Source organism: Macaca mulatta, chromosome 13 (assembly GCF_049350105.2).
Source record: "Macaca mulatta isolate MMU2019108-1 chromosome 13, T2T-MMU8v2.0, whole genome shotgun sequence".
Taxonomy (NCBI): Eukaryota; Metazoa; Chordata; class Mammalia; order Primates; family Cercopithecidae; genus Macaca; species Macaca mulatta.
In genome coordinates, this window is record NC_133418.1 from 60,649,153 (window position 1) to 60,661,387 (window position 12,235).

Genomic DNA, 12,235 nt, shown 5'->3' on the forward strand with positions numbered 1-12,235 from the left:
GGTTCTTTTTGAAAAGCATCTCTTATTAATAAAGAAACTTTGTTAGTGGTTGAATAATTGAGGACTTGTCTAAGTTAAGCCTTGCTAGGGAGTTGGCACCTGTAAGTTGCATGTTAGACTATTTAAATAGTGCCTTCATAACCGTAAAAGTTTCACGCCCTTCCTAAAGTTGCCTGCATTTTCTTCTAACAGGTAAAGACAATTTCTTCTAACAGGAAAAAACCTGGCTCATTTTCTATCACATTCAAGTTTTGAAAACTCAGGCAATTTAAATGATCGGTTGGGTGTTTGCTGTTTAAGCATTTTGAATACTGGATCTGTTATTTTGCCATGGCCTAATAGCACACTTTTACTTGTAAGTACTCAGTTGTATTAAGGGAATGTCAGTGTTCTGGCCAAGGAGGAGAAAAAGTTGTATTTAGGTCTCCCCAATAAATCACTCTCAAGAAAGATAATCTTTATGGCTTAACTCTTTTATCAAAGTAATCTTCATATTTAAATGCTACTTAATTTGTTCAAGGAATTAAATTTCCCTTTATCTAACATGGTAGGGTAATGAAGCAAGACATGAAGGGCAGCCATTCGGACATCGGAGTTCTTTTGCTAGCTTATCCTCTTGCAGCCTTCTTCGCTCACTTCCCTCATGTAAAAGTCTTCCAGTACACGTAAAGCAGGGTAGGAATAAATAAAGTATGTAATTACTTCTTTTTTTTTTTTTTTTTTTTTTGAGACGGAGTCTCACTATGTCGCCAGGCTGGAGTGTGGTGGCGCCATCTCGGCTCACTGCAACCTCTGCCTCCCGGGTTCAAGCCATTCTCCTGCCTGAGCCTCCCAAGTAGCTGGGACTACAGGCGCCACCATGCTCAGCTAATTTTTGTATTTTTACTACAGACGAGGATTCACCATGTTGTCCAGGATGCTCTCAATTTCCTGACCTTCTGATCCACCCACCTTGGTCTCCCAAAGTGCTGGGATTACTTCTAACATTTGAGTGTCCCACTTCACTCTTCCCTTCTGACCCAGACTGAGGGCACCGGTGAAAGTCCACTTGTTATGTCTCTAAGGTTATAAGATCAACATAATTCTAATACTTTGGCCCTTCATTGCAGTGGATCGTCTTGTGCTACCACTTTTTTTTGTTGTTGTTTAAGACAGGGTCTTGTTCTCTTGCCCAGGCTGGACTGCAGTGGTGTGATCACAGCTCACCATAGCCTCAACCTCCCAGGCTCAAGCCATTTTTCCACCTCTACCTCCTGAGTAGCTGGGACTACAGATACACACCACCATTCCTGGCTAATTTTTTTCATCTTCAGTAGAGATGCAGTCTCACTAGATTTCCCAGGCTGGTCTCAAACTCCTGCTCTTAAGCAATCCTCCTGCCTCAGCCTCCCAAAGTGCTGGGATTACAGGTGTGAGCCACCACACCCTGCTGTGCTACTGCACTTTAGAGACCACTGGTTAATAAACCTATGCTCCATTCCATTCTCTTTTTTTCTCTAAGCACCTATAGCAAATCAGAACAGCAAAACTCTACATCACTGAACTCCGTTACTCTATGTCACCCCCACTTTCAGAATTACTCTTGTATAAGTATTCTTTAATGTTTTGTCCTCAAATTTTTTCTACTCTTTTTTATTTTTTTTATTTTTTTTGAGACGGAATTTCATTCTGTCGCCCAGGCTGGAGTGCAGTGGTGTCATCTCGGCTCACTGCAACCTCCACCTCCTGGGTTCAAGCAGTTCTTCCTGCCTCAGCCTCCCCAAGTAGCTGGGATTACAGGTGACCACCACCACACCTGGCTAATTTTTGTATTTTTAGTAGAGATGGGGTTTTGCCATGTTGGTCAGGCTGGTCTCGAACTCCTGGACTCAAGTGATCCGCCCACCTCAGCCTCCTAAAGTGCTGGAATTACAAGCGTGAGCCACTGCGCCTTGCCTCTCCTTTCTTAAAACAGAGTTTTGTATACCCACTGTGCACGAAGCCCTGTCCTAAACTAGGTGATACAGCAGGAAAAAAAAAGATCCCTGCCTTCATCGTGTTTGTATTTTAGTGGACAAGATAGAAATGAGCAAGAAAAAGTAAATATGTATATATGTAAAAGTAAATATGTATATATGTACAATATGATAGTGAACTGTGCTGAGGGGGCAAATAAAGTAGAGGAGATGCAGATGCAAAATGTCATATGCTGGGGCAGGAGGAGTAGTGTTTGTAATATCAAACAGGAAGGCCAGGGAAAGCCCCACTGGGATGGTGGTATTTGAATAAAACTCTAAAAGAGCTGAAGAGAGAAGGGAGTGGCCACTTAGAGGGGCATTTAGGCAGACAGCTCTACAAGGCCCTTAAAAGGGCCCTGAAATAGCATGTCTGGGATATTTCTACAATAGCAAAGAAGTATGTGATGCCAAGTGGTATGAATCAAGGAAGAATAGCAGGTAAGGTTGAAGTAAAATGACAGAATTTAAGTGAGAGATAGGGATGACAATAGATTTTGGAGAGCCCCCTGGGATTTATGGCTTTAATTCTGAATGAGATTGGGACACGAGGGTTTTGAGCAGGTGAGTGACTTGATGTGACATATTTTAATAGGATCTAAGTACACTGAAGGTGGGATCAGGGAAAGCATTGCAGTAATCCTGGAGATAAACCATGGTTTGGATAAGGTGGTGGCAGTGGAGGTGGTTTGAAAAGTGATCAGATTCTGAATGTGTTTTAAAGGCAGACCTGACAGCATTTGCTAGCAGATCAGCTACAGGGTTTGAAAGACAAAAGAGGGATCAAGGATGACTCCACTCAATCAGCCTCAGCAACTAGAGGGATGGAACTGCCATTTGTTGAAGTAGAGATTATAGGAAGAACCGTTTAGGGGATGAGGCGCACTGGTGGAGGAATCAGGAACTCAGTCCTGAGTATTAGACTGAGTCAGCTGTTAGACAAGACATTTGCAAAGGAAGGACATCTCCACTTTTAACTACTATCAAAGTTCTCAACCATTATGATCAGTGTTCTCTATATACCCCACGCTAGCTTAGAAACTGATTAATGCTGAATTTCCTTTCATTGAAGAGAGTTGGGACACCTCTCATGTTTCTCTCTTTGCTTTGGCTTCCTTCTAAGGAAATGAAGTTTTGTTTTCAACTATAATCCTTTCATTTAGCCAAAGTATTCTGATAAAGTTTTTCTTCCTCCTCACCATATATACCTTTTTCCTTGGTTCTTGCCTTTAAAAAAAAAAAAAAAATTTCAGTTTTCTTGAATCTTAATATTTTGCTGCTTCAAATCCTTTTTGGCAGTGGCAGAGCATAGGTTGTGCTTTGATTTTAAAATTTTTGAAAAAAGGGCCGGGCGCGGTGGCTCAAGCCTGTAATCCCAGCACTTTGGGAGGCCGAGACGGGTGGATCACAAGGTCAGGAGATCGAGACCATCCTGGCTAACACAGTGAAACCCCGTGTCTACTAAAAAATACAAAAAACTAGCCGGGCGAGGTGGCGGGCGCCTGTAGTCCCAGTTACTCGGGAGGCTGAGGCAGGAGAATGGCGGGAACCCGGGAGGCGGAGCTTGCAGTGAGCTGAGATCCGGCCACTGCACTCCAGCCTGGGCGACAGAGCGAGACTCCGTCTCAAAATAAATAAATAAATAAATAAATAAATTTTTGAAAAAACATTTGAGTGCTTATGGAAAACAGAATTCTTAAACCTGTAAGTCCAGATTTTAGTGTCCAGTTTCCCTGAAGGAAATAGGCCTGTATTTGATAATTATCAACAAAAAAACAGTAATAAGATCCAAAGTTTTCCTAATAATCACCATAAAATACCATGTCCATACATTGTGTTAGATGATGCAATAGGAATGCTGGGTTTTTTAGGTTGACATTAAATTGTCAACTCAGCTCTGTGTGTGAATATTAAGCCACAGCATACAAGCATTCCTCACAGCTAACATGTGCGTGTTTGCTGTGTGTCAAGCACTATTCTAAATGTGCCCTCCTAGGAATATTACTGATATTTTAAAAATCAAAACATCCCTGTGAGGAAGGAACTGTTACATCCATTTTACAATGGAAACCAGCCATAGCAAAGTAACTTGCCCAAGATTCACGTGTCTTTTAAATGGGGAACTTGGAATTTGAACTTTGGAAGTCTCACCCAATTTGTGTGTACATAACCGCCACATTTTGCTGCTTCCCCATTTCAATGATGGAACACATTGAAGGAATTCTTTTGCGAGTTGGTAAATAAGTATGATTTCTGGCACATGATACATGTTCAAAAACTATTTATTGGATGATTGGAGAAAACTGAGAACTCTGGTCCTTTAAGCTACTTAATACTGAGTAGAAGCATTAACAAAAATAGAAGAATAAAGGTTACGTATAAGCTCTTTATTTGATCAGAAAATATGCTTTCATCGGCTGGAAAATAGGAAGGAAAAAGGCGAAGATACTAGAAAAAGTGGCACTAACTGGAAAGTTGACAAGGCAACAAGAAGAAAATCGATGGTGCCAGGATAGAACAAAAGGATTACCCTGGAAAAAAAAGAAATATCAATGATAGCCAAAAAGGATGTCATCCAGAATTCAAATTTTTAAGAACCTATTTTGATGAGGAAAGGCACAACAAGCAGCCAATATTTAAAGGGAAAATTAAGATTTCCTAGAGTTGTATTATATCGTATTACTGCATAACTATTAAAAATTATAAAATATAAACTAGAGAGGATATTGGATATCAAGTTACAGATGAGGAAATGAAGGCCAAGATGAACTGATTACTGATTGACAGATCTGGTATTAGAACTTCCATGCCTATGTCTATCCTCATACTTTGATTAGCATAAACTTGAGTCACCAAGACTCAGTTATATTTCCATGTTTTGTTTGTTGAAGCAGAGGTAAGAACATTGCATTTTAAGTTTTTGTTTTTAAATTATAAGTGTCTGCAGAGTAAAACTATCAACTCTTATTGTCATGTAAACAATGATTCCCCCAAAGGTAAGGAATGATCTGCTTCAGATTTCATTTAACTAAAGGCTGCCTAGTTTGGAAATGAAAGACAAAAGCAGGGAAAGAGAATCAAGAGTTGTCCAGTAGACTCACAGTCCTTTGGTACGCTATATAAATCATTATAAATCATTCAGCTAATATATGAGTGCTCATTCAGGGACAAGGATCTTACTTTACTCTTCTATTTGTTATGGAGTTAGGACAGTTGTTTTACATACCATACCTCTGCAGTAATGCAATGCATTCAGATACTGTTCACTTTCAATTGACTTATTTGTCAAATGACCTTTGGGAAATTAGTAATTTGAAATGGAGATGGTAACGTCTCATTAAAATGTTAAAATTACTATACTATCAAGCAATTCAAAAAATCTTTCTCAATTCACAAAGTAGTTGAACAATAGTAACCTGAACCGTAGTGACCATAAAGTTGTCTAAATTTGGGGCCTGGTGCAGTGACTCACACCTGTAATCCCAGCACTTTTGGAGGCCAAGACGGGGGTGGGGGGATCACCTAAGTTCAGGAGTTCAAGACCAGCCTGGCCAACATGGTGAAACCATCTCAAAAAAATACGAAAATTAGTGAGGCATGGTGGCGGGCGCCTGCAATCCCAGCTACTTGGGAGGCTGAGGCAGGAGAGTCGCTTGAACCGGGGAGGCGGAGGTTGCAGTGAGCCAAGATCGCGCCACTGCACTCCAGCCTAGGTGAAGAGAGCAACTCCGTCTCAAAACAAAAAAACAAAAAAAGTTGTCAAAATCTGGAATCGTGAGGGGCAGGAGGTGAATTGGACCAGGTATATAGGGACAAGAGAATGACAGGTTCACACAGGCTGTTTGATATCTACAGCTAGGAGCTCCCAAAGTAGTATGGGCTCAGGTGGTAGCTGCGGAGGGGTAGTGGGAGGAATCCCCCACTGTGAGTCTTCCAAAGTTGTTTTGCATAGGGGTTGGGGAAGAGAGAACAAGCAGTTTTTTGGAGATTGGTCTCTCTCCCCAAGCCCCATCTCCCTCTTTTTCTCTGTCTCCCTCTCCTCTCTCATAAACACACCCACCAAAAAACCCTCCAAATTTTGGAATAAGTATAGCTTCTCAAGGTGACCAGATTGAAAGAAACAGTGTTCACTTGAGTGTGTGAATTCTAACATGTTTCTTAGTGTCATTTCTATATTAGTCATACTGCATGAATGCAAATGTTGATTCTATTTTTCATTGATTTTATTCAAAGAACTCAACTGTGACAGGAATCCCTGAATCAAGTATACTATGCAAAGTTGGTATCTTGTTGCAGCGCTAATATAACTGTGAAGTGATACTTGTCATGATGAAATTAAAGTCAAAGATATGACTCTTGGGATGTAACCTTTTGCAGAGAAGCATTAAAAGAATGTTTTTCTGCTTTGGTATATGCTATAGGATTTTTAAAGTTTGAGAGTTAACAATCAAGAGTTTCTTTGCAGCTGCTTTTATGGTTTCATTATTGCTACTGACTTCAAATATAGCCATATTTATTTACCAAAGTGTTTTAATTCTTCTTTAAATACAAAAGGACCATTGAAAATGTTGTCTGGGTGGAATTTCACAAATACAAGGAATTCTTCAGATAAGGCATGGGTCCAAGCCTTAATCCAGTCTAGCCTCAGATACCAGTCCTTAAATGTTCCTTTATCAAAGTAGGTAACAATGGGCAGTTATTCATTGTAAATAAACTAGGGACTGAGTGAGGGGAGTTAGAAAATATCAAGAGAAGCAGTTTGTCCTTCGGAGAGGATTCGGTTATACTGAAGCCAGCATTTCCTATTTTTTTGTAACATACTTTTATTTTTAACTCCTTGGCTCTGTGGTCATGAATCTCATTACCTGGCCATTCTATGGGAGCAAAGTAATTCAACCCTTTGGCATCCTGAATTAATACTTCTACCCTATTTTAGTTCCTTGGGTCTTTGGTGCTGGCCCTATGTATGGAATTAGACTTGTAACAGCAGATGGTCTCAGACTAACAAATTTACAGCCTGTTTATTTTGGGAGCTCAGTAGGCTCTTTGAAATAAAACAAAATTGGAGCTTTTTTTTTTTTTTTTTTTTTGAGACGAAGTTTTGCTCTTGTTGCCTGGGCTGGAGTGCAGTGGCACAATCTCAGCTCACCACAATCTCCACCTCCCAGGTTCAAACAATTCTCCTGCCTCAGCCTCCCAAGTAGCTGGGATTACAGGGATGCACCACCATGCCCGGCTAATTTTGTATTTTTAGTAGAGCCAGGGATTCTCCATGTTGGTCAGGCTGGTCTCCAACTCCTGACCTCAGGTGATCCACCTGCCTTGGCCTCCCAAAGTACTGGGATTACAGACATGAGCCATTGCACCCAGGTGGAGCATCTTAAATGAATCCTAAAGTTATCTTCAGTCTAAGGAGCTTTTTAATCATTCAATGGCTAATGGAAAGGATTATCCAAATTATTTGTAGCTGAAACACTTTTGAAAGGTTATATAGTTTGGAGGACAGAGTACAGAGCAATGATCCAACATATCAAATTCTCTAACAACGAATTCCAAGGAATTTGTTCCTATTAGCTTGTATTGGAATGTAATTCTGTGTTGATCTGTGACACTAGTTCAAACATCTTTTTGATCTGCAAAAATGTTTTGTCATAATGGGAATTAAAATAGAAAGCTGATCTTCACCTTTTAATTCATTCCTTCATTATGATGAGTTAAGCCTGCTGACCAATGAAATGTCCTACAAAATGGAAGGAACATGAGCAAAATAATTGACATAACAAGGAGAAATACATACTTTTACTCTGAGAATATTACATTAATTTGACTTTGTCATTATTGTTGTTATGACTGACATTTTGGACTACTGATTAACCTGGATTTCCAGATATCCTTGGCCTGATTTGTAAGTACATCTGTAACCACAGGACCGAGGGTCTGCAACAAGAAGCTCATATCTCATTGAGTGAAAATACTTCAAAAACATCTATTTTGTTACTTTGTTTCTTTAAAGTTTCCCTTTATGTAGAAAGGTAGAAAGGCTTTATTTAGAGTACTAGGTATAATTAAACAAAAGGGAATCTTAGGTAGTGACACTATTTTCCTGGCTGGAAAAAACACATTGACTCTTGGGGTTCTTTATGTGCTTCTGTTTGCATGGTTCATTTCCAGCTAACACAGCATTTCTGAAATGCCAGCATTTGCTTTTTGTTTTCTGGTGTTGTGTCTAAGCAAACTAATATGGGTGCCAAGAAGATAATGCTGTGTTTTTAATGGAATGCCAGATCATCAGTTCTTTTTGAAGTGGGGTTTGAGGTAGTTACTATGTTAATAAATCTAAAATGTGATCCTCTTTGTTGACCAATTATTTTCTCCTGAAGAAAAACTATCCTATGACCAGCAATCTTGCAAACATATATTGGGACTAATATATACAGGAATGAATGGATAAAAGAGTATGAATAATGCAATACATCATAATCAATCTGATTAGAAAAACAGCTCAGAGCAAAATTATCTGATAATTTAAGATACCAGAATTTTTTTTTTTTTTTTTTTTTTTTTTTTTTTTTTGTATTTGTATTGGAATTTAATTTTATGCTGACCCAAGACACCTTTCCATTAGCTGTTACCAAAATCTCTTTTTTGGTATTTTAAATTAGTAGTGTGATTGGTACTTGTATGATTGGAAGTTAAACTATCAGATGTTATTCTACTTCCTAAAGGCTAGGGGGGCTTTGTCAATAAAGTAAGGGTCTCCTTCTCTTAAATGTAGGTCTTTCCAAGAGAATAAAATACTTACAGGAGACCTGAGGAGATTATGAAAAATAAGATGTCTTGCATACAGTCAGCCTGCAGTTAAATATTCATTGAATATTTGAGCAGATTAGAACTGGAGCCTTCATCCTGCATGTGTTGAAGAACTATTTTTAATTTTCTAGCAACCTTAAGATCACTGGATAGGAGAGGAACTCCACTCTTGAGTGGAGAAGGAAAGTAGGAAGAGTCTGGACTTGCAGTTGTGATAAGCCTTTTTCTCTCTCCTTGTCCTGTGGGACTCCTGGGGAAACCTCAAACATGGAGGCCTATTGACAACTTAAATTGGAAAACAAGAGCTGATTTTAATTTGATCTTTTTTTCTGCTTGAGTATCACAATTTACAATGCTCTGTCAAAATTAGTGATTTTTTTAAAGAACATTAAAGATGTCTAGAGGGGAATTCTTTCTTTCAACTCACCATGAGAGGGGTTGTTACACAGAATCTCTCTTAATTGACTGACTACACAGACAAGTTTATCTACTAGGAAAGTGAAGCACGTATTAAAAACTGAATACCTACTTTGGGTTCATTTATTCAGTAAAAATACGTTGAGCTGAGAGGCTCTGGAAATACAAAGATGAATAAAATAGACATGGTCCCTACCCTTACAATGCTGCAGTCTTGCAGAAGGTAAATAAGCAATTACAATATGGTGTAAGTGCTATAGCAGAAGGAAAGATCTTTGGAGAACAATTTGGAAGTTCCTCAAAAAACTAAAAATAGAACAACCAGACAATCCAGTAATCCCACTGCTGGGTATATACCCAAAGAAAGGAAATCAGTATATTGAAGGGATATCTGCACTCCCATGTTTATTGCAGCACTGTTCACAATATCCAAGATCTGGAAACAATCTACATGTCCACCAACAGATTAATGGATAAAAATGTGGTACCCATACACAATGGACTACTAATCTGCCACAAAAAAAGAATGAGCTCCTTTCATTTGCAACAACATGGATGGAACTGGAGTCATTATGTTAAGTGAAATAAGCCAGGCACAGAAAGACAAAGTTTACATGTTCTCACTTACTTGTGGGAGCTAAAAATTAAAACAGCTGAACTCATGGAAATAGTAGAAGCATGGTTACCAGAGGCTGGGAAGGATAATGGGGATATGGGGGAGAAGTGAGGAGGATGGTTAATGTGTACAAAAAATAGAAAGAATGAATAAGACCTAGTATTTGCTAGCACAACATGGTGACTATAGTAAAAAATAATTGTACATTTAAAAATAACTAAAAGAGCAAAATTGGATTGTAACACAAAGAATAAATGCTTGAGATGATGGATACTCCATTTACCCTGATGCGATTATAACGTATTAACATGCCTGTATCAAAGTATATCATGTACCCCATAAATCCATACACCTTTTGTGTATCCACAAAAATTAAAAATTAATTTTAAAAAAGAGGAAGAAGACCTTTGGGAGCACATAGAAGGGGTGCTGAACCAGACTCTGGAAATCAGAGAAGATGCTGTAGAAGGAAATGATAGGAATCAGGGACTTGAAGGAAAAGGGAGATAGCTAAAGACGGGGGCAGAGTAGCAGGTGGGGAAAGTGGGAAGAGGATTCCCAGCAGAAGGAATGGCTCAGTTTTTGCAGTGACTCAGCACCAATAGAGAGTAGTGCATACTTGAGAAAATGGAATTGAATGTGGGTAAATGGAGAGTAAAAGGAGGTGAGTGGCAAGAAGAGGCCAAAGACACAGGCAGAAGACACATCAACAGGCCTTTGTAAGCCAAGTCTAGATGTTGAGCTTTATCCTATGGGCCATAAGGAATCAGAGAATGGTGTGATTAAATCTCAGTGCTTCAGGCAGGCGCAATGGCTCACATCTGTAATCCCAGCACTTTGGGAAGCCAAGGTGGGTGGATCACCTAAGGTCAGGAGTTCAAGACCAGTCTGGCCAAGATGGTGAAACCCTGTCTCCACTAAAAATACAAAAATTATCCAGGCGTGGTGGTGGGCACCTGTAATCCCAGCTACTCAGGAGTCTGAGGTAGGAGAATCACTTGAACCTGGGAGATGGAGGTTGCAGTGAGCGGAGATCATGACACTGCACTCCAGCCTGGGTGACAAAAGCGAAGCTGTCTCAAATAAATAAATTTCCACATTTGAAAGATCACTGTGGCTGTACTGTGGAGACTGGGTATGGAAGACTGGAGGCAGAGAGAGAGAAAGTTACAGAATAGCCCAAGTGAGAGATGATGGGGAACTGGAATAAGGGAAGTAGCAGTAGGAATGGAGAGAGATGAATGGGTCTGAAACGTATATAACATATGTAAAAATAAACTTGGCAGGGCTTTATGATTGATTAGATGAAAGTGGAGCCATGAGTGGCTTGGGCATTTAGATGGATGGTAGTTTTGATATAGAAGTTAAAAAGAAATTATTTAGGCAGATAGTGAGGGTAAGAAAGTCCTTGATAAGGTTTTCCTTTTAATGAAAAGCAGCCCCCACATTGTTTTCTTTTCTAACAGAGTGCAGCCTGTGAAATAAAGCTGCAGACATACAAAGACAAACTGGAAGCTTGCACGGGTGAATGCCGGCACCTGTGCCAGTAGGGAAAGGCTACCTGTGGGTTGGCATGTTCAACATGGTGGCTCCATCTTCCCTTTTCCCTGCCGACCACATGTACAGTAAGGAGCAGACAACATGGCGCCAGCCAAGTAGAAAATTCGTTTGCATAATAAGAGGATTAGGGTGGGGTGATTAGGATTAGACTGAGATTAACATTTAAGGGGTAGGATGAAAGAAAAGAAACCCATAACAAAGACCAAGGGTAAGAGCTGTCAGAAAAAAAAGAGATAGAAAACCAGAAGAGATCAATGACGCAGAAGCCAAGAGACAAGAATCATTTAAGGAGAGATGGTTTGCAATGTCACATTACTGAGGAGCAAAGTAAACTGAGGACTGAAAAATGTACAGTAGATTTAGCTACAAGGGAAGTTGGCAACTTTGACAGCATTTTCATGGAGTGGCGGAAGCTGAAGCCATACTTCAGAGGTTTTGAGAAGATCCTTAAGGATGAAGAAGTGGACCCAGAAAAGTCAAGTAGTTTGACTATGGTCGGAAGAAAAGGAGAGACAGAGGGCTCAGTGCAGCTCCCACTTCCTGGGTTCAAATGATTTTCCCCCAAGTAGCTGGGACTACAGGCGGGTGCTACCACGCCCAGCTAATTTTTTGTATTTTTTAGTAGAGACGGGTTTTCACCATGTTAGCCAGGATGGTCTTGATCTCCTGACCTCGTGATCCGCCTGCCTCAGCGTCCCAAAAAGCTGGGATTACAGCCGTGAGCCACTGCACCCGGCCTGAAAGGGTAAGTTCTTATCTAATGGCTTCTTATATCTTCCCTCTGAAATAAGCAGAGGTCAACTGCTGAGAAGTGGGAGAAGGAGGAGTGAAAAGTTTG